Consider the following 23,604-nt stretch of genomic DNA (forward strand, 5'->3'; position numbering starts at 1 on the left):
CCTCTTATTTTTCTGTACCAAATTTTAAAACTCAAAAAGCAGACAATGATATCTTTATGGACAGGAATCAAATCTTATTTATCTTCATCCTTCTAGTATCTAGTTATGGAATATGAGTACAATAAATTTTTGTTCAATAAATGCATTATTAAATTGATCCATCGTGTATTTTTCATACTGTTTTTCACAGTGGCTAAAATAATTTCTAATACTGTGATCCATAATCTCCACAGAACAACACTGAAATATATGTCTGCTATTGTCTGTAAGACAATTTGGCACAGGGCAAAGATGTATCAAACTGAGTATAGTTTCTGAGTCCCACACACAGTGAAACCTGAAGACAATATGAAGAAGGGAAAGCCAGCTACAACACATTCTCTTGAAATGCTTTTCTGAGTGTGGCCTTGGCAAGCAGGTGGAGCTGAGTAGCCAAGCACTTTATATAAAGGGGACAAATGAGCAGTGATAGAGCCACTGAAAAACCAGAAGTAGCTAACCCCCCCTAAAGTTTGCATTTTCTTGCAAGTTAAAGTCCCAGGGAGAAGTGCTACCTTTCAACTTTAGCACTAATGGTAAAGAGAAGTTTCTGAGATCTTTGATGTACTTTTCCTCAATAATACACAAATCAAAAATTTCAATTTAAAGATGAATGATAGTTTTTCCCAACTGAGATCTCACAATCCAGCTCTGTCCTACCCATTGCTTTTTTATGTCTCTCTGCCTCACACTGATTTAAGATGTTTCAATATAATTTATTCATCCTGAAACATATTCAATTTAAATTTTACTTATGCTATATGAAGATAGAGTACTTTGAAGAATGAATTAAGATTAAAATGGGCAAAAAATAAGGTTATTCAGTATAAACAAAAGAACTACTATAATTTGTAATTTTAAAAAAGCAATAATCACAGACTAACTTCAATAGCCTGAAATCTAACACTATGTAATTTCAATTTGTTTACTAAATGTTCTAAATTATAAGAGCAATCGGACCTCAAAATGCTCCCCGAAACTATAGGTGATACAGTATCTTCATTTACTAAGTCATTTTAGCCTGCAGTCTTGGAGTACTTAACATCCCCACCTGCTCCCATCATTCCCACTGTAGATTTTACAGAATGACGTTACAAATATCAAAGTGACTAGACTATGAACTTAGATTAGGAGACTCATTGACAAACATTTTAATTACTCTCTCATGATGACAAGCCACAAAATGTTTGATCTTGCTAATCTTTCAAACAGAAGAGTAAACAAGCAGATTTTAAATTAGGAGAAATAAAGGACCCAAAATGTCTCCAACAAAAACAGAAATCTCACAATCACTTCAAAAATTAGATTCACTTCCTAAAAATGAAAACTCAGTCTACACTTCCTCCTGCCATAACAAAATAAAGTGATGAAAAACTGTCCAGCGACTCCTCTTTGTTCAGCCTGCACTTGCAGCTGATGACAGAATTCTCTGAATGTAGGAGAGATTCCCTTCATCACAAAAGCTTCCTTTCTGGATCAAGGTCCAACAGTCTTCGGAAGGACCAGTGCCTGTGATGTTGAGGAGTTCTCTGAAACTGACATTCTGGCATTTCCCTTCAATATGGTCTGGATTCTTAATCCTATGCTATTTAAAAAGCAATTTAACATGTGAAATGCATAAAAATTATTGGTGATAAGTGAACTCATACTACAGGTAGACAAAACAAAGCCTATTTCATGTACTGTATTTTGAAAGCTTCAGAAATTGATCCCATTATTTTCCTCAACTAAACATATTCAACAACAAAGTATGTTCAGGACTACTTACCACATATATTATCTGAGTATCATTTAAATTTAAAGGAAGCCTTTGGATACTCAAAGAAAATCCTGGCATCCTTAAGGAGGCTCACTGTTTTCCATGGTGATAAAAGCTGGACTTTGAGGAAAGCCGGATTTGAAAACAGTGTTAGGCTGAACTGCTCACTGCATCCCCAGACCCCAGTTCTCGGCCAGCTCTGCTGCTCTTAGAGTGGGGGTGCATTTAGTCTGATCCAGCCACTCAGAACCCGACAAATCACTCTAAATTCCAGTGCCAATAAGATAACTCAAACCTGATGTTAATAGATTCTAAATGTCTGTCTGAATTCCTTCATCAACTTATTTTATATCCATAAGGCACAGATAATTGTAAGACAAACTCATTTTATAATGCATTTAAACATACACGACACTAATATCAAACATTAGAACCTCTTACTAAAAATAATCAAGTACACCAACACCAAAATGAAATATTTCCATTTAACAGAAAAACAGATTGGTGTTATAATCTTTTACATAAAACACTGAGAAGTAACATACTATACCAAATGGAGAAAAAAATCTATGCAAATGCTAGATTTTTCTGTTGAAAAAATATCAGTCATTAAACACTGTTTAAGAAAAAGCAGTATTATTATAAAAATCCAAAGATGAAATGATTAAGTATTCATACTCATACTTTCAAGTTTGAAAATTAACAGGAATGTTATGAAGAAAGAAACTCACCTTGGACACAATACCCTCAAACAGCAATAGTTCACACTGCCTTCAAGAATGCTTGGATATCACAAAAACAGCTCAACTCCCTCACAGCTGCTCCAAGAGCACTAGCTACTCTGCAGTCCCAATGGAGATGAGTCTAATCTGATAATGGAACCTTCATTCTCCAATAACAGGCTCGAGATCACTTTACAATATACCACATGGACTCTAATCCACTGATTGGCCCATTAGTACATGCACATTCTTAAAACACTTTCCAAGTATGATCCTCAATTTCTTTTTCAATGTGTGTGGGGGGGGGGGCACATGTATCTTATGCAGATATGTACAAAGCTGTTAGCCATAATACTATTGCAGGATTTCTAGTACAATTACATATTTTAATATACTATAAAGCTATATAATAAACACATTTCTAAAGCATTTTAAAAATTAAGAGATAACTATATAAGACATAATAAAAAAGGAGAATTGATAACAGACACTTTTTTTTTTTAAAATAAAAAGACCTCAACTGAAGGTCTGGCATCAGATAGCTTTATTCACCATTAAAATTGTTTGCTGTAAAATTACCTTAAACTGAAACAAACAAACAAACAAACATCACCCAAATTTAAAATATAAGTTTAAAACATAGAAAATGGAGAGGTTCTCATTAGAGCACAGCAACCAGACTCTCCATTTGATTTCTCCCTTGTCGAGTAGGATTAAATCCAATTAGAGAGCTTTGGTTACCGACAGGGTATGAATGCCACTACTGCGCCCATGAGGTTACTGTACCATGTTTGTCGTTGTGGTTCCTATGTGTCATCACCAGGTAGAACTGTTGGTTGCTTTCCTCCTTGGGAAGCTGGCATGGTACCTTCAGGACCAAGAAAGCCACTCCTCACAAAGAGGCTTTGGGGTCAGGGGCTTCTGGGCCCTGTGTCTGAAATGTATTGTGTCTTCAGCAATAGGCTCTTACCTTCCACCTCTGGGGGCAACCAAAGGTGATAGCATAGGCTATAATTTGTTAGTCTTTTCTATGAGAATTTAGTTATAAAATGATTGGAAACCACACTTACTCTATTTTCCCCAACACCATTTTCTATATTATGAGCACTATATATTATATAGCTTATTACTTTTAATTGCTTCATGCTTCTAGGTAGTATTTTCCAGTGTCTACCTTGCCAGTTCAAAGGGACTTGCCAGCATGTTATATCCTCCCACTCCAAACATCACACTTTAAGAAACAAACACTATGTCCATCTTATCATGTCCTGGGGAATCTTTCACTAGGCTAGATATGATGGTTATGGGATTCTGAATACACAGTTAATACAGATTTTAATTTTAGAAAATAAAATAGGAAGAATAACAGTGACACAAGGTTGGCTGCCATCAAATATTACACAGCAAGAGTCAACTTCTCAGACAATGAAAGAGGTTTTCCAAAAGAGCAAATGAGGCACAATCTTGCACCCACTTGTCTGTAACCACAAAGCTTCCAGGGCAGTCAGTTTCATTCATGTTTGCATTCTAAGAACCATAATGAGCATGCACAGAACCCTAACCATTTAGAGCTTCAAAGTTAAATGGTCCTCATGGCTGGTGGGCAGCCCTTATTTGTCCAGGAGGGCTTGTCCTCACTATTCTCTAACCACGAAGTGCCCTTTAGGAAAGTTTACTAAGACCAAAGGCTTTTCCACCTAATAATCTCTTCTAAATGAAGGATCCATCCTAGCCTACCCTGTCTTTATCTTACTGGTAACAATCTGGCATCTTACCCAAATCAGGGCCTTTTATCTCCACCTTCCTCAGTATACACCTATATCCACTATGTAAGGGCAGAGATCACAGCGATGCACCAACCACAATAGGCTTATAAAAACAACTCCTTGGTTCAGTTTGGTTGCCCAATTATATACATGAGAAATGGAGTTGGAGTCTAGGAATCCTTAATCAGTGCTCAAAGTAATATAAACTGTATGGCTATTCTAAAGGAAAACCTGGCAATTCTTAATGAACTTTATAATGGACAACTAACAACCCTCCAATTTTACTCTTAAATGCATGTCTCCTTAAGATAAAATGAAGATTATCGTTGCAGTATTGATAAAGTATAGTGAGGTGTGATAAAGAGACCCCAGAGTCTGCCTGAAGTCTCGACAGCTCAGAATAAAGAATGCCAACATAATTAACTAAATTTGCTTTTATGGTTGTCTACAAAGAGACAATGATCCTTTTATATAGAGACATTTCAAATAAGAATGTCAAAGCAGTAACGAACTGTGCTTAGGTCTAAGCACACACAATCTTGAGTATGGATGGCCTTGCTCCCTTCCCAGCTGTAAATCTAGTTTCTGAAAATCTCACAAACAAGACAATAAACTCTGATTACAATGAAAACATACCTGACTTCCTTGTACAACCTTTTGTAGCCTGTGGCTCTACCCCATCAGCCTGCAGTCCCACCCAGTGCACCTCAGGAAGCACCCTACAATCTCATTTACAGAAAAAGAGAAGAGGAAAGCGGGCCCCTTAGAAACCCTCTGAACGATCGATATTAGAATCCACAAAACCATGCATATGACAATTGAAAAGCCCACACCCATGCTTAGTTAGATGTGTGCTACTTTTTCCCTAAACACCTCTCTTTACTAACTCTCATGTATAAATCTACTTACACCTGTTCCTTAGTAGCTCCAGCTTTGCTTCCCCAAGTTCTGCAGTACAGTCAAGAATCCAGCTTCACCCGAGGAGAGGTCTCCAAGAGAACTCAGGCTGCTACAGACAGCAGTATGAAGCTCTATCTCCTGGTCCCACCACTTCTAACACATAAGATGGAATATACAGACACAAGCCATTTATGAAAATTACAGGCACTACCCATTTTCCAATGCTAAACAAATATCCAAACATAAACTGGATTAGAGTAGGTGCTTGGGGAGGAAAAGGAAATGATAAGGAAATGAGTCAGAAAAAGGACAATAAAAGAAACTTAGGTGCCAGCAATAAGAGGCAACCTAGAGTCTGAGGTACCCCTAAAGTCTGAGAAACAGAATAATAAAAGAAGTTCACACAAACTGAACTAAGATAACAGAGTCATAAAAGCTATAAGAGAAAAGTTAATATTTTATTTTGAAAGAATTCAAAATAATGTAACACTTGAATAAAGAAAATGTCACTGAGCTGGGGGCATGGAGGCACATGCCTTTAATCCCAGCACTCCAGAGGCAGAGGCAGGTGGATCTCCGTGCGTTCAAGGTCAGCCTGGGCTACAAATTCAGTTTCAGGATAGCCAGGGCTGTAACAGAGAAACCTTGCCCCATAAAAACAAGCAAGCAAACAAACAAATGAGAGAGAGAAAGGAAGGAAGGAAGGAAGGAAGGAAGGAAGGAAGGAAGGAAGGAAGGAAGGAAGGAAGGAAGGAAGGAAGGAAGGAAGGAAGAAAGAAAATGCCACTGAAAAACAAGCAAAAAAAGTTCAGTGAGTAGTCATTTTAATATCAAGAAAGAATGATCATTGAAATTTATTATCAATAATGTAAAGTGCATGACCAAAGAGAGAATGTAATTGCTTTTTTTGAAGTAAATAGCCTGTTAGCATCATCCTGGCACCTAAATATCCCGAACACAAAATATCAAACGAAAACAAATACAGTCTGGAATAGATTCCATACCAACTCAATTTTTAAGACTTTATTATTTTATGTATATGAGTATTTCACTATACGTGTGTCTGTGCACCAACTACATGGCTGGTGCCTGTGGGTGCCAGAGAGCTTGATCAGATTCCCTGGAATTGGAGTTAGACTCTCGTAAGTCATCACACAGATGCTAGGAATTGAACCTGGATCCTCTGAAAAAGGAGCCAGTGCTCTTAAGAACTGAGCCATCTCTCCAGCTCCCCAACTGGGGGTGGAGGTACGGGGACACAACAGAACAGGATCTATCTATGTATCTCTGGCTCTCCTAGAACTCCCTGTGTAGCCCTGGCTAGCCTGGAACTCAGAGTCCTGCCTCCGGAATGCTGGAATTAAAGGTGTGTGCTACTATGTCTATCTCTATCTCAATTTTTAATGTGTGTTCTTTCTTCCTTTGTGTGTTGTATATACATGTTCATGTTCAAGTTGGTGTGAACTTACCTCTATCTCAATTTTTAATGTGTGTTCTTTCTTCCTTTGTGTGTTGTATGTACATGTTCATGTTCAAGTTGGTGTGAACGTATCTCAAAAAAATAAGGTGGAGAACAATCCAGGAAGATACCTGGAGACAACTTCTGCTCTCCCAAAAGCTGAGGCTTATAAAAGAAACATTTTAACTTAAAAGTAACACCTATAGGGGCTGGAGAGATGGCTCACCAGTTAGGAGCACTGGCCGCTCTTCCAGACGACCTGGGTTCAATTCCCAGCACCCACATGGCAGCTCACAACTGTAAGTAACTCCAGTTCCAGGGGATCTGACACCTTCACATCAGTGCACATAAAATAAATGTAAAAAAAAAAAGTAACACCTATAAAGACATCTATAAAAGGTAGGCTCTCCAACAAGAGACATATGTGATATAATTTAGTCTTCCTAAGCTTCAGCTGATGTTCCTTAAAAGGTGTACAGTACACTATATACTCAATAATCTACTACCAACTGTGAATGCAAAATACGTATCCACATAACACTCACATGTGCACAACTCCAAAAATGAAAGCTATTAGCAGAATCAATTTAATAAAACCTCTTTTTTTAAAAAATCCTATAATAGCTGGTCATGGTGGCACAGTCTTTAATTCCAGCATTCAGGAGGCAGAGGCAGGCAGATCTGTGAATTCCAGCCAGCCATGCCTCAAAATAAATCAATTAGTTTTTAAAATCCCATAAAGAAAATGTAGATGACAATGAGATGGCTCAGCAGGTAAAGGTGCTTGTCACCAAATCTGATAATGACCTGAGTTCAATCCCTGGAACTCACAGTGGAAGGAGACAACTGACCCCCACGTTGTCCTCCGACTGCAACACACATCAGATATACACATACACCTGAACAGACAGATGTAAAAAGAACTTAATAAAACCTTTAGGTCATAAATAAATCGCAGTAGATTCCAGAGAAAAACATAGACGTTTTACCTCTTAAGAATATTAGCACTTACTGTAAATTAAACTACTTAAAAAAAAATTCTCTTTGTTTAAAAAAAACCTCAATCTCAGAACTAATGCTGATTTTAAAAGCAGACTATCTGCAAAAATCATGTGTGTGTCACAGATCTCGACATACATTTTTAAACTTTACATTAGTGTGAAAATGATACCTATTCTATAGCCAGTTTAGAATTCTTATCTTTCCCAGACTAGTAGTATGTGGTATGAAATTCACTCATGAAGCTGGGCAGTGGCAGTGAGCCGCAGCTCACGGCCAAGCAATGGTTTACGATGGTTACCTTAGTATGTTTTCACATCCCATTATGTCACATGAACACATGAGCTGTTCAACACTGTTATATATTTTGTGTTAGATGATTTTGCCTAACTGTATACCTATTAGTATTCTAGACATATTGTAGATTCTTTATGCATTCTAGATATTGATCCCTTATTAAACATATGATTTCCAAATATCTCTCCCACTTTTTAGGTCGCCTTTTTACTCTGTTGGCTGTTTCACTTGAAGTGGAGGTTTTTAATTTAATGAAGCCCAAGTGACCCTTTTTTACTCTACTGTCTATGCTTTCAGTGTACTAACCAAGAAGTAACTGCCAAACCAAAGACACGAGGCTTTTCATCTGTGGTTTCTTCTGGAAGTTTTCTCTTAGCTCTTACATCCTGGTCTTGAGGCTGTGTTGGGCTAACTTTTATATACAATATAAGGTAAGGTTCTAATTTCAATTTTTATCTTTGAATATCCAGTTTTCTTAACACTAATTGTTGAAAACACAAACAAACCTGACCTTCCCCAGGAATGGTCTTGCTATACAAAAATCACTTGACATACAAAAAAAAGGCTGACTTCTAGGCTTTTTGTTCTATTCCATTGCTCCATACATGTCTTTATACTAGTACCACACAATGTGGATTATTATAGTTTTGTTTTAGTTTTGAAATTGTTATTGTGTATATGTGGGGGACTGTGTGTGAGTGTGGGAATGTATGTGCCATGGTGCACATGCGGGAGTCAGAGGACAGACCACTCTAAGAAGTCAGATGGGACTGTGTGTGAGTGTGACATGTATGTGTCATGATGCACATGCGAGAGTCAGAGGACAGACCACTCTAAGAAGTCAGATGGGACTGTGTGTGAGTGTGACATGTATGTGTCATGGTGCACATGTGGGAGTCAGAGGACAGACCACTCTAAGAAGTCAGATGGGACTGTGTGTGAGTGTGACATGTATGTGCCATGGTGCACATGCGGGAGTCAGAGGACAGACCACTCTAAGAAGTCAATTCTCTTCCTCCCCTTGGTTGATGGGGTCTCTCTTGTTTCTGCCACTCTGCACATTCCAGGGCACTGAGCCTCTTGAACTTCCAGGCTAACAGGGATGGGATCCATCAAACTGTTAAGTCTGTTAGTTCTAATAATTTTTTGCATAATGTTAAAATTTCCTACCTATAACATTAAGTTCTCTGCAAACAGATAATTTTATTTTTTCCTATCCAGCTTGGATCATTTTTATTTTCTTTTACTGATTGCTCTGGTTAGGATTCCTAACACAATATTCTGATGTCCGAGGAAAAGCTTACAGTTCATGCAGCAGCATAAGGCTGCTGTGAGCACTGCATAAATGGGCCTCATTAGGTGAAATAGTTTTCGTCTATTCTTAGTTTGATGATGACTGCTCCTATCATGAAAGGGTGTTAAATCTTAACAAATTTCTCCATTAATTGGGATGATTAGGTGATTTTGGCCATTCATTAAACAACTCGTGCAGCCTTTTACCATGCACCTTACACAACCCTCATTTTGCATGGAACTCTTCTTAATTTTTGAAACAAAATACTTAAAGCAGAATTTAACAACATCAATCAGAGCTTCAAGAAAGAATTTTTACAAGAGGATACTGAATAAATAACAACTTTTAACAGGAGCACATTTCAAAACTAACTCAGACCGAGAATCATTTCAAAAATAAAATTACCAAAATGGATCAAGGCAGACCAACACCACATCTAATATCACTGAGGCATGACATAATTGTTATACTCATAATGTACAATTTATTTAAATACATTTCAAAGCCTCTATGTATATATTGATAATGGAACATATTATGATCAAGATGTCATATTTCAAAGGAATCCATGGGGCTGGAAAGTTGGTTCAGCAGGCAAGAGTGATTGCTCTGCAAACATGAGGAGCTGAGTTCAGGTCCCAAGCACTCCTGTAGAAAGTTGGGCACAGCTACACACGCCTGTAAAGCTACCAGCAGGGAGCAAAGACAGAAGGATCCAGAGAACTTGTTAGCCAGCCAGCCCAGCAAAAACAGCAGGCTTCAGATTCAGTGAGACCCTGTCTCAAGGAAATACAGTAGAATATGATAGAGGATGACACCCAACATCCTGCTCTGGCCTCCATGTAAGTGCATATGGACACAAGCTTATACACAATTACATGCATGCAATGCGTGTGCAATGTGTGTGCAATGTGTGTGCACACACACACAGAGAAAGAGAGAGATGTATATTGAATGAAGTAACAGCTTAAAGAATGAATTGGCAAAGCAACCAGCCTTTCATTCAAAAATGCCTTTTCTTTTTCATAAAGTTAACTTAAGAAACAAATACAGAAAGAAGGACCACGATAGAAACAGAAGCTCTAGAATCAAAACTGTATGCTGGGCAGTTAGCTGTCACTTTCCTTACCCATCCCGGTACATACGTCATTAAATCTACCCTTTTGACATGACAAAACTTTCAGGGTCATCCCTCCTGAGAATACATGTTGCTGTCTTGACTCGGGATTCAAGTTGGAGCAGCAGGATATTGTTCTGCTTTGTTCTGGTGGTACATTTTAGCTTACTTAGTAAACCTGCAATCATTTTTGTTCCACAGTCCTGTAGAAAGGTGTTTGCAAGAAGAGGATTTCATTTTGCTGAGCTGACAGTGACAAGCCCCTGGAGGAAAGGCCAACTCAAGCAGGAAGGAAGCAGATGTTAGCAGTCAGTTTTCTTACCTGTTCACTGCTTTTGTGACTAGACTGTCCCAGCTCTGACACCCACCCAGAAAGCAGTAGTTAGACAGAAATAGTCATTTCTCAAGAGTTGAACTCTAAGTTTTTCCCTTCCTCCAAAATAACCCTACTAGGGACAAAATAACAAACAACAGAAAAATATCAAAGGCACATAAACATTAGCTGAAGAAAACATTGATAGATTGTATTTTCCAACAAAGGAAGGGAGGAAGGAAGGAGGTAAAGAGAGAGAAAGAGAAAGGAAGAGATGGAGGGCAGGCAGGCAGGCAGGCACAAAGAAATCAAAGGAAGGAAGAAGACATTGATACATAACAAATACACAACTGCTCACTCTTTGGCTACTTAAAATGCATTTACTAGGATCGCTATTATGGTGGACACTGTTTCAGATCCTAGGACTACAGCAGTAACACACACTGTCCCTTGAGCCCATGAGAGATAAATGCAAAATAAATTACAATGAATTAATTAGTGATTAAGTGCTAAGAAAACAATATACAAGTCTTGAAACAAACCAGTTTTGGGGTATACTAATTTCTGGTGAGCGGACAAGGAAAATTCATAGAAGAACAGATACTAAGGAATGAGAAAGATCTAGCAAATAAGCAGGCTGAGGGAGGGCAAACTAGTTCCCACAGAGGTTAGGTAGGAGATGACTTTAATGCTGGAATAAACTTTCCCTACTCACAGAACAGAAAAGAAATCCAGCACTGTTCAAGTTTTATGAATTCTGATGTTTTTAAGATCAGCAGCAAGTAAGATCTCAATGTACCACAACCATCTTAAAATCATCGCCTGGGGGAAAAACAAAACTAAAACTATAACAAATGAGCTACTCATACAGACATTTAGACAGTAATGACCACTGGGAAATTTTAACAGGAAAGAGAAACACGAGTGATTCCAAGGAAAAGGTCTGTGGGTCAGAAGGGATCAGTGTGAGGGTCCCGGTGTGTCCCTACTGTCAGTCACCCCAGAAGAACAGCATTCTAAGTAAGATCAGTATCTAGAGTCTGCCTTCATTCTTGACAGCTGCCTCTCAGGTACCCTAGAGGTTTTTCTTATTTAATGTAAACCAGAGGTATTACAAAAACATCCTCCTGAAATAAGTGTTTAGACACAATAGAAAAATTTTCCCTATTTAATACCTTTCCTAAATTAAGAAATAGATTGAAATATTTCTTTCAGGCAGGCTTGCCTCCAACTCAGCATCCTCTTGCCTCAGCCTCCACCACACCTGGACAAATTTAAAACATTATCCTCCCATTTTCCTGCTAGAGCAGTGGTTCTCAACCTTCCTAATGCTGAAACCCTTTAGTACAGTTCCTTATGTTGTGGTCACCCCAACCATAAAATTATTTTCATTGCTACTTCATAGCTGTAATTTTGCTACTGTTATGAATCGGAAAGTAACTACCTGATATACAACCCCTATGAAAGAGTCATTGGACCCCAAAGGGGTTGCAACCCACAGTGCTAAAGCAAGCACTTTTGGCTATGCCTTAAAAATAAAATATGCCTATTAAAAACATTAGCTTGGGGATTAATTAGAATAAAATATAATGACATATATGTATGAAATGCCAGGGTAAGACCTATTACTTAGTTATACTGATTTTAAAAGGAAAAAAATGAGCTCATCTTACTTGAAAGACAACTATTTTATAGCACTGAAGGCTCCCCAGATGCATGCCCAGTGTTATATAATACTAATATGACATTTTAGGGTGTTGTAATGTTAGTATTTCCAAGTTATGCTACAAAATATATTTTTTTCTATAATAGCATTTTGGTTAGACACTAACCATTATTGAGAACAAGCAAAGAGGGAAAATAGAGGTAAAAAGCTTGCTTTATCTGAGGCACATGGCAATAGGTCTTCACTTAAGCCACATGTTTTAAAAAAGGAAACACTGTCTTCAGAAAACTGACTGGAATCATACCTCTAGCGTTTAGTAGTGATGTAATCTCCCCAATCCTCGAGTTTTCCTCAACAGGAAAATGAGGCAATACCACCTACCACACTATATTTATTATTAAATGAAACAAAATCAGCGACAATTAATGGAACTTATGCTTACTATCTGACAGTCATGTGTATCAGCAAGAGAAATGAGAGTAAGCAGAAAATAAAAGAAAAAATAATTCTAAGTCCTAAGTCATAAGAACTGAACATAATGTTAATTAGTGGTACTTGCTTATAACAAAAGCTCCGGCTAGAGCTTTGCCAGCCTAGACTTAAAACAATGGCAGAGAAGGAGCTAAGACCTTGCTTCAGCCCTGAATCTGGACTTCTGGTTATAGAGCACTTTCACATGGACACAAACTGGTCTTCACAATAAGACTGAGTCAGAAGGAAACGGAAGTCACCAAAATGTCAGGTAGCCAAACTGGAATCATGACTAAAACCTATGACACTTCCTCCTACATCCCTTAAAACAGCGACTGAAAGCCTTTCTTACACAAAACTTGAGTACACAAAGAAATATGCTTCAGCAAGTACTTTTTTATTCAGCCAATAATCTAGTCCCATTCAAGGATACAGTCTCTTGCTGTATTTAGCAGAATAAATCAGCTTCTTGATGTAAAAATGTTTATTATAAGAATAAATTTCCAAAGACAAGTTTTTAAAATGTATTTTCCTAACTGAAACTTTAATTAATATTAACTTAGGACAAGGTAGACAGAATTGTTTTTATTGTGGTTATTTTATTCATAGACTTCAACCACACATCTGGGCACTGAGTTGCTGGGTATTCCATCATAATGAAAAAGTTTACTGTTTCTATCATTAATGGATCTACTACAAGTTCCCTAATCAAGCCTTTAACTTGCTCTTCTTTCTCTCATACTCAGAATTTAAGCTAATTCTTCTGCCAATATGTCAATCAGTTCCTGTACTTAGTCAAGACGATTCACTGTCACACAACAGCCTGGACATTTGGTGACAGGGGCAAACTTGACAGAGCTGCAGCATCCGAAGGGACTTGCAGGAAAGACGCCCCCCCGCCCCCCATCACATGTCCTACAGTTATCACACTTTGAAGCAGAGCTGCATTCCTAGATCAGGTGGCCTCATTCACAAGTCTCTCTGTGGCCGGTCACTTGAGGCCTTTCCTGAGGCCCTTTGAGATCCTCTCACCACAAGCCAGAGTACACGAAGACCTGGTTCTGCAGTCTCCCTCAGCACACTTCCACTCTTATATCCTTTATCTGGTCTTCAGCCTGCCCTGGATCCAGAACACGTCAGGTCCTAAGCACTGAGAGGGAGGGCCACCACCTCTGCTGAGCTGCCTAGCAGCAGGAGCTTCTACTTTCTTAGGTTCAGCCTCTTGTTTAGCCTAATTTAGCCAAAATAGTAAAGAATTTAATTTTAACCCTTGAAAAACAAAAAACGAAAACCTGACTACTCAGAAACTCTTTCTCTAGCCGAGGGCCAAATGCAAATAGACTATCACTCTCCTACAAAAGGTAATGGGGTACTGATACATGCTACAACATGAGTGAACCTTGAACTTCACAGAATGTGAAAGAAATATCCAGAACAGCTCAGAAGCCAGTAAGCAGCACATCAGCAGCCGACAGGGAGGAGATGACCACTGTCTGTGACTTGGTACTTTTAAGAGTGCTGAACTATTTCAAAATTAGATTTTGTTACTGATTGTACATCTCTGAAATATCACAAAAATTATTACATTGTACACTTTAAGTGAGTCAATTTTATGATATGTAAATTATTTCTCAGTAAAGCTGTGACGTGAACTAAACAATCATGTTTAGGATGCTAGTGAGTTGAGGGAAACATGGAGAAAGACTAGATTATAATGCTTTCTTCTGACGGAGTCTAAAATATCATGGAATCCTAAGATATCAAAGGATTCTGAAAATCAGATTGACACACTGACATTTATCTTTGAGGGAAAGAATTACCATGCTGACAGTGACCAGAATGGCTTAGAGCAGCTGGGCTCCCAGTAGGAGACTAGACTAGAGATGAAATGGTCCACTTCAAAATTTTTAAATGAAGGGGATTTTTTAAATTTATTTTATTTTATTTTTGCTTTTATTTTATTGATTGATTGATTGATTGATTGATTGATTGTGACGGGGTTTCATGTATTTCTCTGTCTAGCCTCAAGCTCGCAAGGTAAGAAAGACCTTGAACATCCACAGCAGCTGGATGTGGTCCTCCTGTCTCTTCCTCCCAGGTGCTGGTATTACAAGGCATACACTGCCAGGCCAGGTTAATGTTGAGCTGGGGAGTCAACCCTAGGTTTGGTGAGCATTAGATAAGTATTCTACCAACTGAGCTCCAGTTCCAGCCTGCCCCCAGCAGATTTTTTTTTAAATAGAAAATTTGGAAATGAAGAGGACTTGAGTCAAGAACCGTAAGAAAATAGGAAAGACTTTAGTATTAGCTTTAGAGTAGACTGTTATCTTCAGAAGCTTTCTGTAAAAGGGACACTTTGTGTGGAAACCAATATAGCACATGAATAGATACTCCTTATTACATAAGCCTATAAAAAGAAGGAATTATAGAACATAATTGAGTGTTAGACAGTAGAGATGTATGAAACCCCTTCTAACTGGCCTTTTAAAATAGCAGTTGTTTTAATCTGACTTAACTAATATAGGATTTGTCTTTAAACATATCAGATTAGGGTGTGATGGTACACACCTTTAGTTCCAGCACCCCAGAAGCAAGAAGCAGGTGGATGGATCTCTGAGAGTTCAAGTCAGACTGGAATACAAAGGAAGTTCCAGGACAACCAGAGATATATAGTGAGATTATCTCAAAATAAATAAAATAATAAATATAAATGAAAATCTTCAAAACCATTAGATTGTAATGTCAAAATTTTCTTTAAGTGTGTCAGATCATCAGCATGAACTTAAACTCCATTTTTCAAGAAAAAGTAATTTTAAAAATATACTCCAGTGAAGGATTGGAACACCAACCCAGCCACTAAACCTAAAGTTTGTCCTGTCTGCAGTGTTCTAACCTAATGTAATCCTCACCAAAGAGACCAGAGAGCAACTGACAGAAACAGATGCAGAGTCCCATAGACAAACATTAGGCAGAGGTCAGGGAGTCCTGGAGGGGAAAGAAGATCAGAGGAACCAGGGGGATCAAGATCTACAAGAACACAGCCCACAGAATCAATTGACCAGGACCCCTGGGGGCCACAGAGATCAGTGAGCCTATAGGGTTCTGACCTAGGTCCTCTGCACATATGTTATGGCTGTGTAGCTTGGTGTTCTTGTTGGGTTACTAACAGTGGGAGCAGAGATTGTCTCTGACATTTGCCTGCTTGTGGGACCCTTTTTCTCCTACTGGGTTGCCTAATCTAGCCTTGATTGTGATGATTGTATATACCTGGTCTTTTGTTTATTTGTTTGTTTGTTTGTCTTGGTTTTTTGAGACAGGGTTTCTCTGTGCAGTTTTGTTGCCTGTCCTAGATCTTGCTCTGTAGACCAGAATGGCCTCGAACTCACAGAGAACTCTGCCTCCAGAGTGCTGGGATTAAAGGCGTGAGCCACTGCTGCCTGGCATGCCTGTTCTTAACTGTAGCTTGTTATGCCATATTTGGTTGATGTTCTTGAGAGGCCTGCTTTTTTCTGAGGGGGGATGGAGGGAGTAGATCTGGGAGAAAGAGGAAGTGGGGAGGAGAGACTGAGGGGAGGAGAGATAGCAGTCAGGATATAATATATAAGAGAAGAATAAAGAATGGAAGGAAGAAAAGAAGGAAGAGAGGGAGGGAGGGAGGGAGGAAAGAAGGACACTCCAAAGCATCTTAGCAATGGAATCAGTTTATGTCCCCAACAGCACATAAACTAAAAATAAGCAGACTGCTACATACAACTATAAACAAGTTTTGCTACCTATTAAAAACTTTTAGGAAAAGACATTAAGTGTCACCTTAACTTTTTCAGAAGCAACTCATTCTCATTATAAAATGTATTTAAAGTGGCAAATGCATTCATAAATATCTTACCTTAGGTTTTTTTAGACAAGCCACCAAGAAACATCTAGAGCATAAGTCCTGGAGACAGACACCTGAAATGAAGAAGGAAAAAAGGACATGGTCAATAAAACTAAATCTGAGCTGGCACTCTAATTTTTCACATCGGGAAACCTTAACTTGATTATTTTACTCCCTAATTCTTATGTAATCATTTGTTCTTGAGAATCCTGTTCCAAGTCAAGAATTAAGAACTCTTGGGTCTGGGGAGATAGTTCAATGAGTTAGAGCATGTGCTGGCTAGTTTTACATCAACCTGGCACAATCCAGAGTCATTTGGGAAGAGGGAACTTAGATTGAGAAAAATGCCCAGATGGCCTGTGGGTAAGCCTGTGGGACATTTTCGTTATTGATAATTGATGTGGGAGTGCCCAGCTCACTATGAGTGGTGCAACTCTAGGCTGGCAGTCCTGGGAGCTATAAGAAAGCAGGCGTGAGCAAGCCATGGGGAGTTAAGTCTGTGAGTCACTCTTCCATGGCTTCTGTTCCAGTTCCTGGCTCCAGGTTCCTGCCTGCAGGTTCCTGTACGGGCTTCTTTCAGTGATGGGTTTATAAGCTATAAGATGAAAGAAACCTTTACTCCTCAAGTTGCTTTGGGTTGTGGTCATGGTGTTTTATCACAGCAATAGAAAAGACTAAGGCATGACATTTGCTGTGCAAGCACAAACTCCAGAGTATGGACCCCTAGTATCCATACAAAAGAGCAGATTATGGCCACAGACACAGCATAACCCCAGCATGGGGCAAGAACAGATGGATCCCAGGAGTTCAGTGGCCAGCCGGCTGTGAGCTACAAGCTATGGGAGAGACCCTCTCTCAAAGGACTAAAGCAGAGAGCACCAGCATACTTCTCTGGAGACGGACAGACACACACACAGAGACAGACAGAGATTGGCTTCTGCACTAGCACTACCATGACTACTATAGTCACAAACACACAAAAAAGGCAAAACAGAATTTAAAAACTAGGAAATGTAAAAGCAAGCCAACAGCACATATTTATAAAAGCTAAGTAAAACAGAAACTTAAATTTTAAAGTCTTACAAATATGAAACAATTCTTTATACTGGCAAAAAAAAATCAAATTAAAATGAGGTATCACCATCTTTTGTCAATGAAGTTATAGTTGTTTTAAAAAAATGTTGGCCATTTGTGTTGCTCCAGATCTTAAAATTCAAGGCAAGATGACTTGATGGGTAAAGGTGCATGCTGCCAAGCCTGATGACCTGAGTTCAGTCTCTGGCACCTCCATAGCAGGAGAAACCTGAGTTCCACAAGTTGTCCCTGATTGCACACATCCAGAGTGGCATGCTTGAGCTCCCTACCATAAATAAATATTTAAAAAGTTTTCATTCATGGTAAGACTGCACTTCATGGCCTTCTTTCAAGTTTGGTATTTCTATCTTAACTACTAAATGGATATAGACATGAGACATTTCTAGGAATAAATTTTAGGCCACTACATAACTAGAAGACCAACACAGAGATTAGAGAAGCAACTGATGGGATAGATAAAACTTACGGAGATGAAGGCAACCTAAATGACTCACAAAGGGTAGGTTCTCTGGCTGAAATATACAGCCGGAGCACAAAAAAGAAAAAGGAAACTTGGTTGTTGTAATAAGCCACAAAGATTTAGGGGGTTGTTATTATAACATAATCTAGGCTGTTCGACTGCTACAGATTATATAATGTAATATACCACAATAAATATTAGAATTATATAAATATAAATATATATATATATATATATATATATATATATATATATATAATGGCTATCTTTGTATACTGTTCTTGATCATGTAAACTAGAAAAAATCTTTCTGGGAAGCATTTTTTCTAATAGTCAACAAGAGCCTTAAAGAGTTCAAGTCCTGGGGCAAAGAAGATGGCTCAGTGGGTAAAGGCACTTGCTCTGCAGGCATGAGGTCCTGAGTTAGAATCCCAGCATCCACATAAAAAGACTGGCCTGCCTCCATGTGCCCATGACCCCAGCATTTACAGGCAGAAACAGGCAAATCCAGAGCTCATTATCTCAAGGTAATAAAGCCAACAGCAAGAGGAAGACACCTGATGTCCTTCCTGCTCTGGCATCCACATGCATGTGGATACACGCCTGCATACTCACATACATTTACCACAGACACAGACACAACACACAAACACTCAAAATTCAAGTCCTTTAAAACAGTAACTTTCCCAGCAATCATTTAAATGAGCAGGAGTAAGGTGGGAAATGGGGAAAGGAATGGGGAAGGGGAAGAGTTAACCAATACTGAAGATGTATTTTAAAAATCCTATAGAGACCTACTGTTTCATAAGTTAATTTAAAAATATAATTAAAAAGAAAATGGAAGTATCCCACATGGACAAATAATGTTGCTCCCAGAAGCCAGAGGTTATTAGACAGAAATCCCAGTGCTGGGTATGGGAACCTTCCTGAATTGTTGGTCAGGGAGGCCCTAAAGTGTCCCCCCCCAAAAAATGCAGGCTATTAGCATTGCTCTTGGTTGCCATCCAGAAATAAATGGGAAGGCCCTACTGATCAAGAACCAAGACCCTACACATTACCATTGCAGGATATAGCAAAATTAATCTAGGACTGAGTTGGATGCCTCCTCCCTGCTGGCTAGGGAAGAAAAGCCATCAAGTCTTACCCAGCGGAGAACCTTGTATGCTACAATATCAACCTGTCAGGCAAGATGTACCCACTAGTACAACAGGTATGAATGTTACTAACTTTCTGATTGGACTTGGGCCTACTCTGTGGGAAAGAAATCCTATCTGACACCGGAAACGTGGTCAAAAGCCCATAGCTGGAAAGATCATAGGCCCTAGAGGAACCAACCACAGATGTCTGGCTAAGTAACATTTGTCAAGCTGCCTTCTTTTAAAAAAAAAAAAAATTTATTTATTATGTATACAGTGTTGTGTCTGCATGTATGCCTACTTGCCAGAAGAGGGCACCGGATCTCATTATAGATGGTTGTGAGCCACCATGTGGTTGCTGGGAATTGAACGCAAGTCCTCTAGAAGAACAGCCAGGCAGCAGTCAGTGCTCTTAACTTCTGAGCCATCTCTCCAGCCCTTCAAGCTGCCTTCTTAAATATTTACTTTATACACACAGGTTAGTGCTGAGCTTAGCACTGGTCAGAAAAATTTCTTTTTGCACTGGGCAGTGGTGAATACAAAGACTCAAAGTGATGAGAATAAGTAACTGTTGAATGTTCAGCCCTAAACACCCAATAAAGGCAAAACTGGGTATCAGCACCTACAATCACCTTAATCATCATGACTCCAAATGCCTAGACACCAGCACAAAACCATAAACATGAACAGCCAAGACAATATGCTTCCAGCACAACTCAGTAACCTTACTACAGCAGCCCTACAAAATGCAATACAGCTGAAGAACAAGACAAGGACTTCAAAATACCAATTATGAATATTTTCAAGGACCTTCAAGAGGACATGAATAAATCCCCTATTGAAGTCTGTGAGAACACAAAGAAACTACGTGTTCTAAACTAAAACTAAAAACTAAAAACAGTTGAAGTCATAAAAGTGGAAATTGAATCACTAAGGAAAATCCAAACTGAAATTACAAAGTTAAAGTCAAACAAAAACCTCAGAGGTAAGCCTCACCAACAGAGTACAAGACATGGAAGAGAGGATCTCAGGCATTGAAAACAAGGTAGAAGAAATTGATACCTCGGTCAAAAATATGTTAAAACTAAAAACTCAAGCCTGGTGGTGGTGGTGGTGGTGGTGGTGGTGGTGGTGGTGGTGGTGGTGGTGGTGGTGGTGGTGCATGCCTTTAATCCCAGCACTTTAGGAGGCAGAGGCAAGTAGATCTACAAGTTTGAGGCCAACCTGACCTAGAGAGTTCAGGACAACCAGGACTACACAGAGAAACCCTGTCTTAAAAAAAAGAAAACAAAACAAAAAATCTAAAAAGTCCAGGTACAAAACATCCAGGAATCTGGGACACTATGAAAAGACCAAATCTATAAATAATAAGAATAGAGGAAAAGAGAAAAAACCCCAGGTCAAAGGCACAGAAAGTATTTTTAACAAATCACAGAAGAAATTTTCCTCAACCTAAAGAGGCAGGTGCTATTAAACTACATAAAGTATACAGAACACCAGTTTCCCTAGCTGGGCAGTGGTGGTGCACACTTTTAATCTCAGCACTCAGGAGGCAGAGGCAGGTGGATCTCAGAGTTTAAGGCCAGCCTGGTCTACATAGGGTGTTTCAGAACAGCTGGGGTTACATAGAGAAACCATACCTGGGGAGAGGGGGGGACGGTGGGGGGGAGACAAAGAAAGGAAGGAAGGGAGAGAGAGAGAAAGAAAGAAATTCCCCATGACAAATAATAACACACCATACGTACAGAACAAAGAAAGACAGTAAAAGCTGCAAGGAAAAAGATCAAGTAACATATAAAAGCAGACCCACAGACTAACACCTGACTTTTCAACAGAGACTCTAAACACCAGAATGGAGCACCAGAAGTCCTCTTTCCCAGTCAATCCATAAACCTGTAAAAGCATTGTGCAAATTGTGGGCGGGGTTGGCCACACCTCAAGCTTTGAGTATATGTTAAAAACAAAGGCACATTTCTTAGACATTGATCTGTACGTAAACTAACAAAAGTAACCATTTGAAAATAACAGTAGGTAAGTGTGGTGGTTTGAATGAAAATGGTCCCCACAGGCTCACAGGGAGTGGCAATATTAGGTGTGGCCTTGTTGGAGGAGGGGTGTCAATGGGGGTGGGCTTGGAGGTTTCAAATGCTCAAAGGAGGCCTAGTGTCACTCTTTCTTCCTGCTGCTTGCCAATTTGGATGTAGAACTCTCAGCTCCTCCCTCAGCACCACATCTGCTTGTGTGCTACCATCCTTCCCGCCGTGGATTTGACTAAACCTCTGAACTGTAAGCCAGCCCCAATTAAATGCTTTCCTTTATAAGAGTTGCAGTGGTTATGGTGTCTGAAAAGCAATAGAAACCCTAAGACAGTAAGCTTGATAACATAGCAGGTTCAAAGCTGAAAGTCTTGAAGACGTTCCTGAACAGTGGGCTAAGGTTTTGCTGGTTCTTTCTCAAGAGACATATCACACGATGATGATGATGATGATGATATGATGGTGATGATGATGCCAACAATGACAATGACAATCACCAGGATGCTGATCCCTATCATCCCATCTTGCAATTCTTTCACCAATACTTTTTCTCCAACTTGGTAGCACTTGTTTCAAAATGACAAGTACCAGCCTGAAGTGCATCTGCTCGGTCATTTAACTGAGAGCTCTGGTCTCTAACATCTTATCCACACTGACTCTCAAGATATCAGTCACCTCATCTACTTGCTTTTGCGCCTGCTGGTTATTACCATCAACAGCACTTGAACCTGCATACATACCTGCAGACATTTTGGCCATAGCAGCTGGCATGGATCGAAAATAAATACTATTTTTAAGTTATCAAAACCCTTATATTTAATATGCTAATTATCAGGACTCAAAGTAGTTGAACTGCTTCTGCTTAAGTTCTTAAGAGCTTTTATTAACATAAAAATGCAATGCAGCTGCAAAATCAAACAAACCCTGTGCATTTAAGGTTGAACTATTCTTTTCATAACATTAAGCACATTAAAAGAACTAAGACTTTTCACATGCTGATTACTGTTTTCTTTTTACTGAGTAAATTTATTCTACAAATAGTGACAACTGATAGTCCATTCAATCTAATCTAATTCAGTGTTATCTAAATATGTGCTCAATAATATTAGAATATGATACACACTTCACTGAAAACAGTCTTTACTAATTAGAGTATTAGGAAATAAATAACATTGATGAACAAAAATGAAGCCATCAGAAAACCTAAAAACACTTCTATTCAAAATCATCTTTGAAACTATTAGCAGCTCAAATCTTTACTGTCGCCTTTAACACTAGATATAAACATACATCAAAAACATTTTTCACTACATAGTTTCAAGAGAAAATTCTTAACTAGATGCCTAGAAAAATATCACTTGCCGCTGGGCTTAGTGAGTACGCCTTTAATCCCAGCACTCAGAGGCAGAGGCAGGTGGATCTCTGTGTTCAAGCCAGCCTAGTCTACAAAGTGAGCTTCAGGACAGCCACGACCAGGATAGAGACCCTGTCTCAATAGCAAAGAAAAGAAAAGAAAAAGAAAAAAATCACTTGCTTACCTTTGTATTTCACACAAATCCTAGGACAGAAAAGATGCTTTCAGATGGCTCAGTAAGCTAAGTAGTCAATGTCTTAATTAGGGTTATCACAGCCATGATGAAACACCATGACCAAAGCATCTTGGGGAGGAAAGGGTTTATTTGGCCTAAGCTTCCTCATCATTGTTCAATAATGAAGGAGGTCAGGACAGGAACTCAAACAGGGCAGGAATCTGGAGGCAGGAACTGATGCAAAGGCCATGGAGGGGTGCTGCTTACTAGCTTGCTCTTCATGGCTTGCTAAACTTGCTTACTTATAGAATTCAGGACCACCAGCCCAGAGGTGGCACCACCTACAATGGGCAGGGCCCTTTTACATCAATCACTAAGTTAAGAAAATACCCTATAGACTTGCCGATAGCCCAATCTTATGGAGGCCATTTCTCAGTTGAGGCTACCTCCTCTCCAGTGACTCTGGTTTGTGTCAAGTTGATATAAAACTAGCTTGCACTATCATAGAGAAAACATTTTCTCTATTTTCCATGATTTTACTGTATTTTAAGGACGAGTGTCAATTCTTGCAATAAAACCAGAACCTGCACAACAGCAAATGTTTGAATGTTTTAAGAGTTCTCTGAAATAAATGAGATGTGCAGAGATGTGTTCCCCAATCCCACACGTAGAA

At 39.0% G+C, this 23,604-nt stretch overlaps 1 protein-coding gene across 2 annotated transcripts in view; it reads right to left on the reverse strand.

Moving 5' to 3' along the window:
* The window catches only part of Peak1 (pseudopodium enriched atypical kinase 1), a 225,918-nt gene that overhangs the window by 159,919 nt on the left and 42,395 nt on the right, over nt 1–23,604 (reverse strand). For both annotated transcript variants that reach the window (XM_006971552.4, XM_016004414.3), the window contains exon 2: nt 16,689–16,750. The gene's annotated coding sequence lies outside the window, so the exon portion shown is untranslated. The remainder of the gene's footprint in view (nt 1–16,688; nt 16,751–23,604) is intronic.

The sequence above is a fragment of the Peromyscus maniculatus genome, chromosome 7 (genome assembly GCF_049852395.1).
Source record: "Peromyscus maniculatus bairdii isolate BWxNUB_F1_BW_parent chromosome 7, HU_Pman_BW_mat_3.1, whole genome shotgun sequence".
Classification (NCBI taxonomy): Eukaryota; Metazoa; Chordata; class Mammalia; order Rodentia; family Cricetidae; genus Peromyscus; species Peromyscus maniculatus.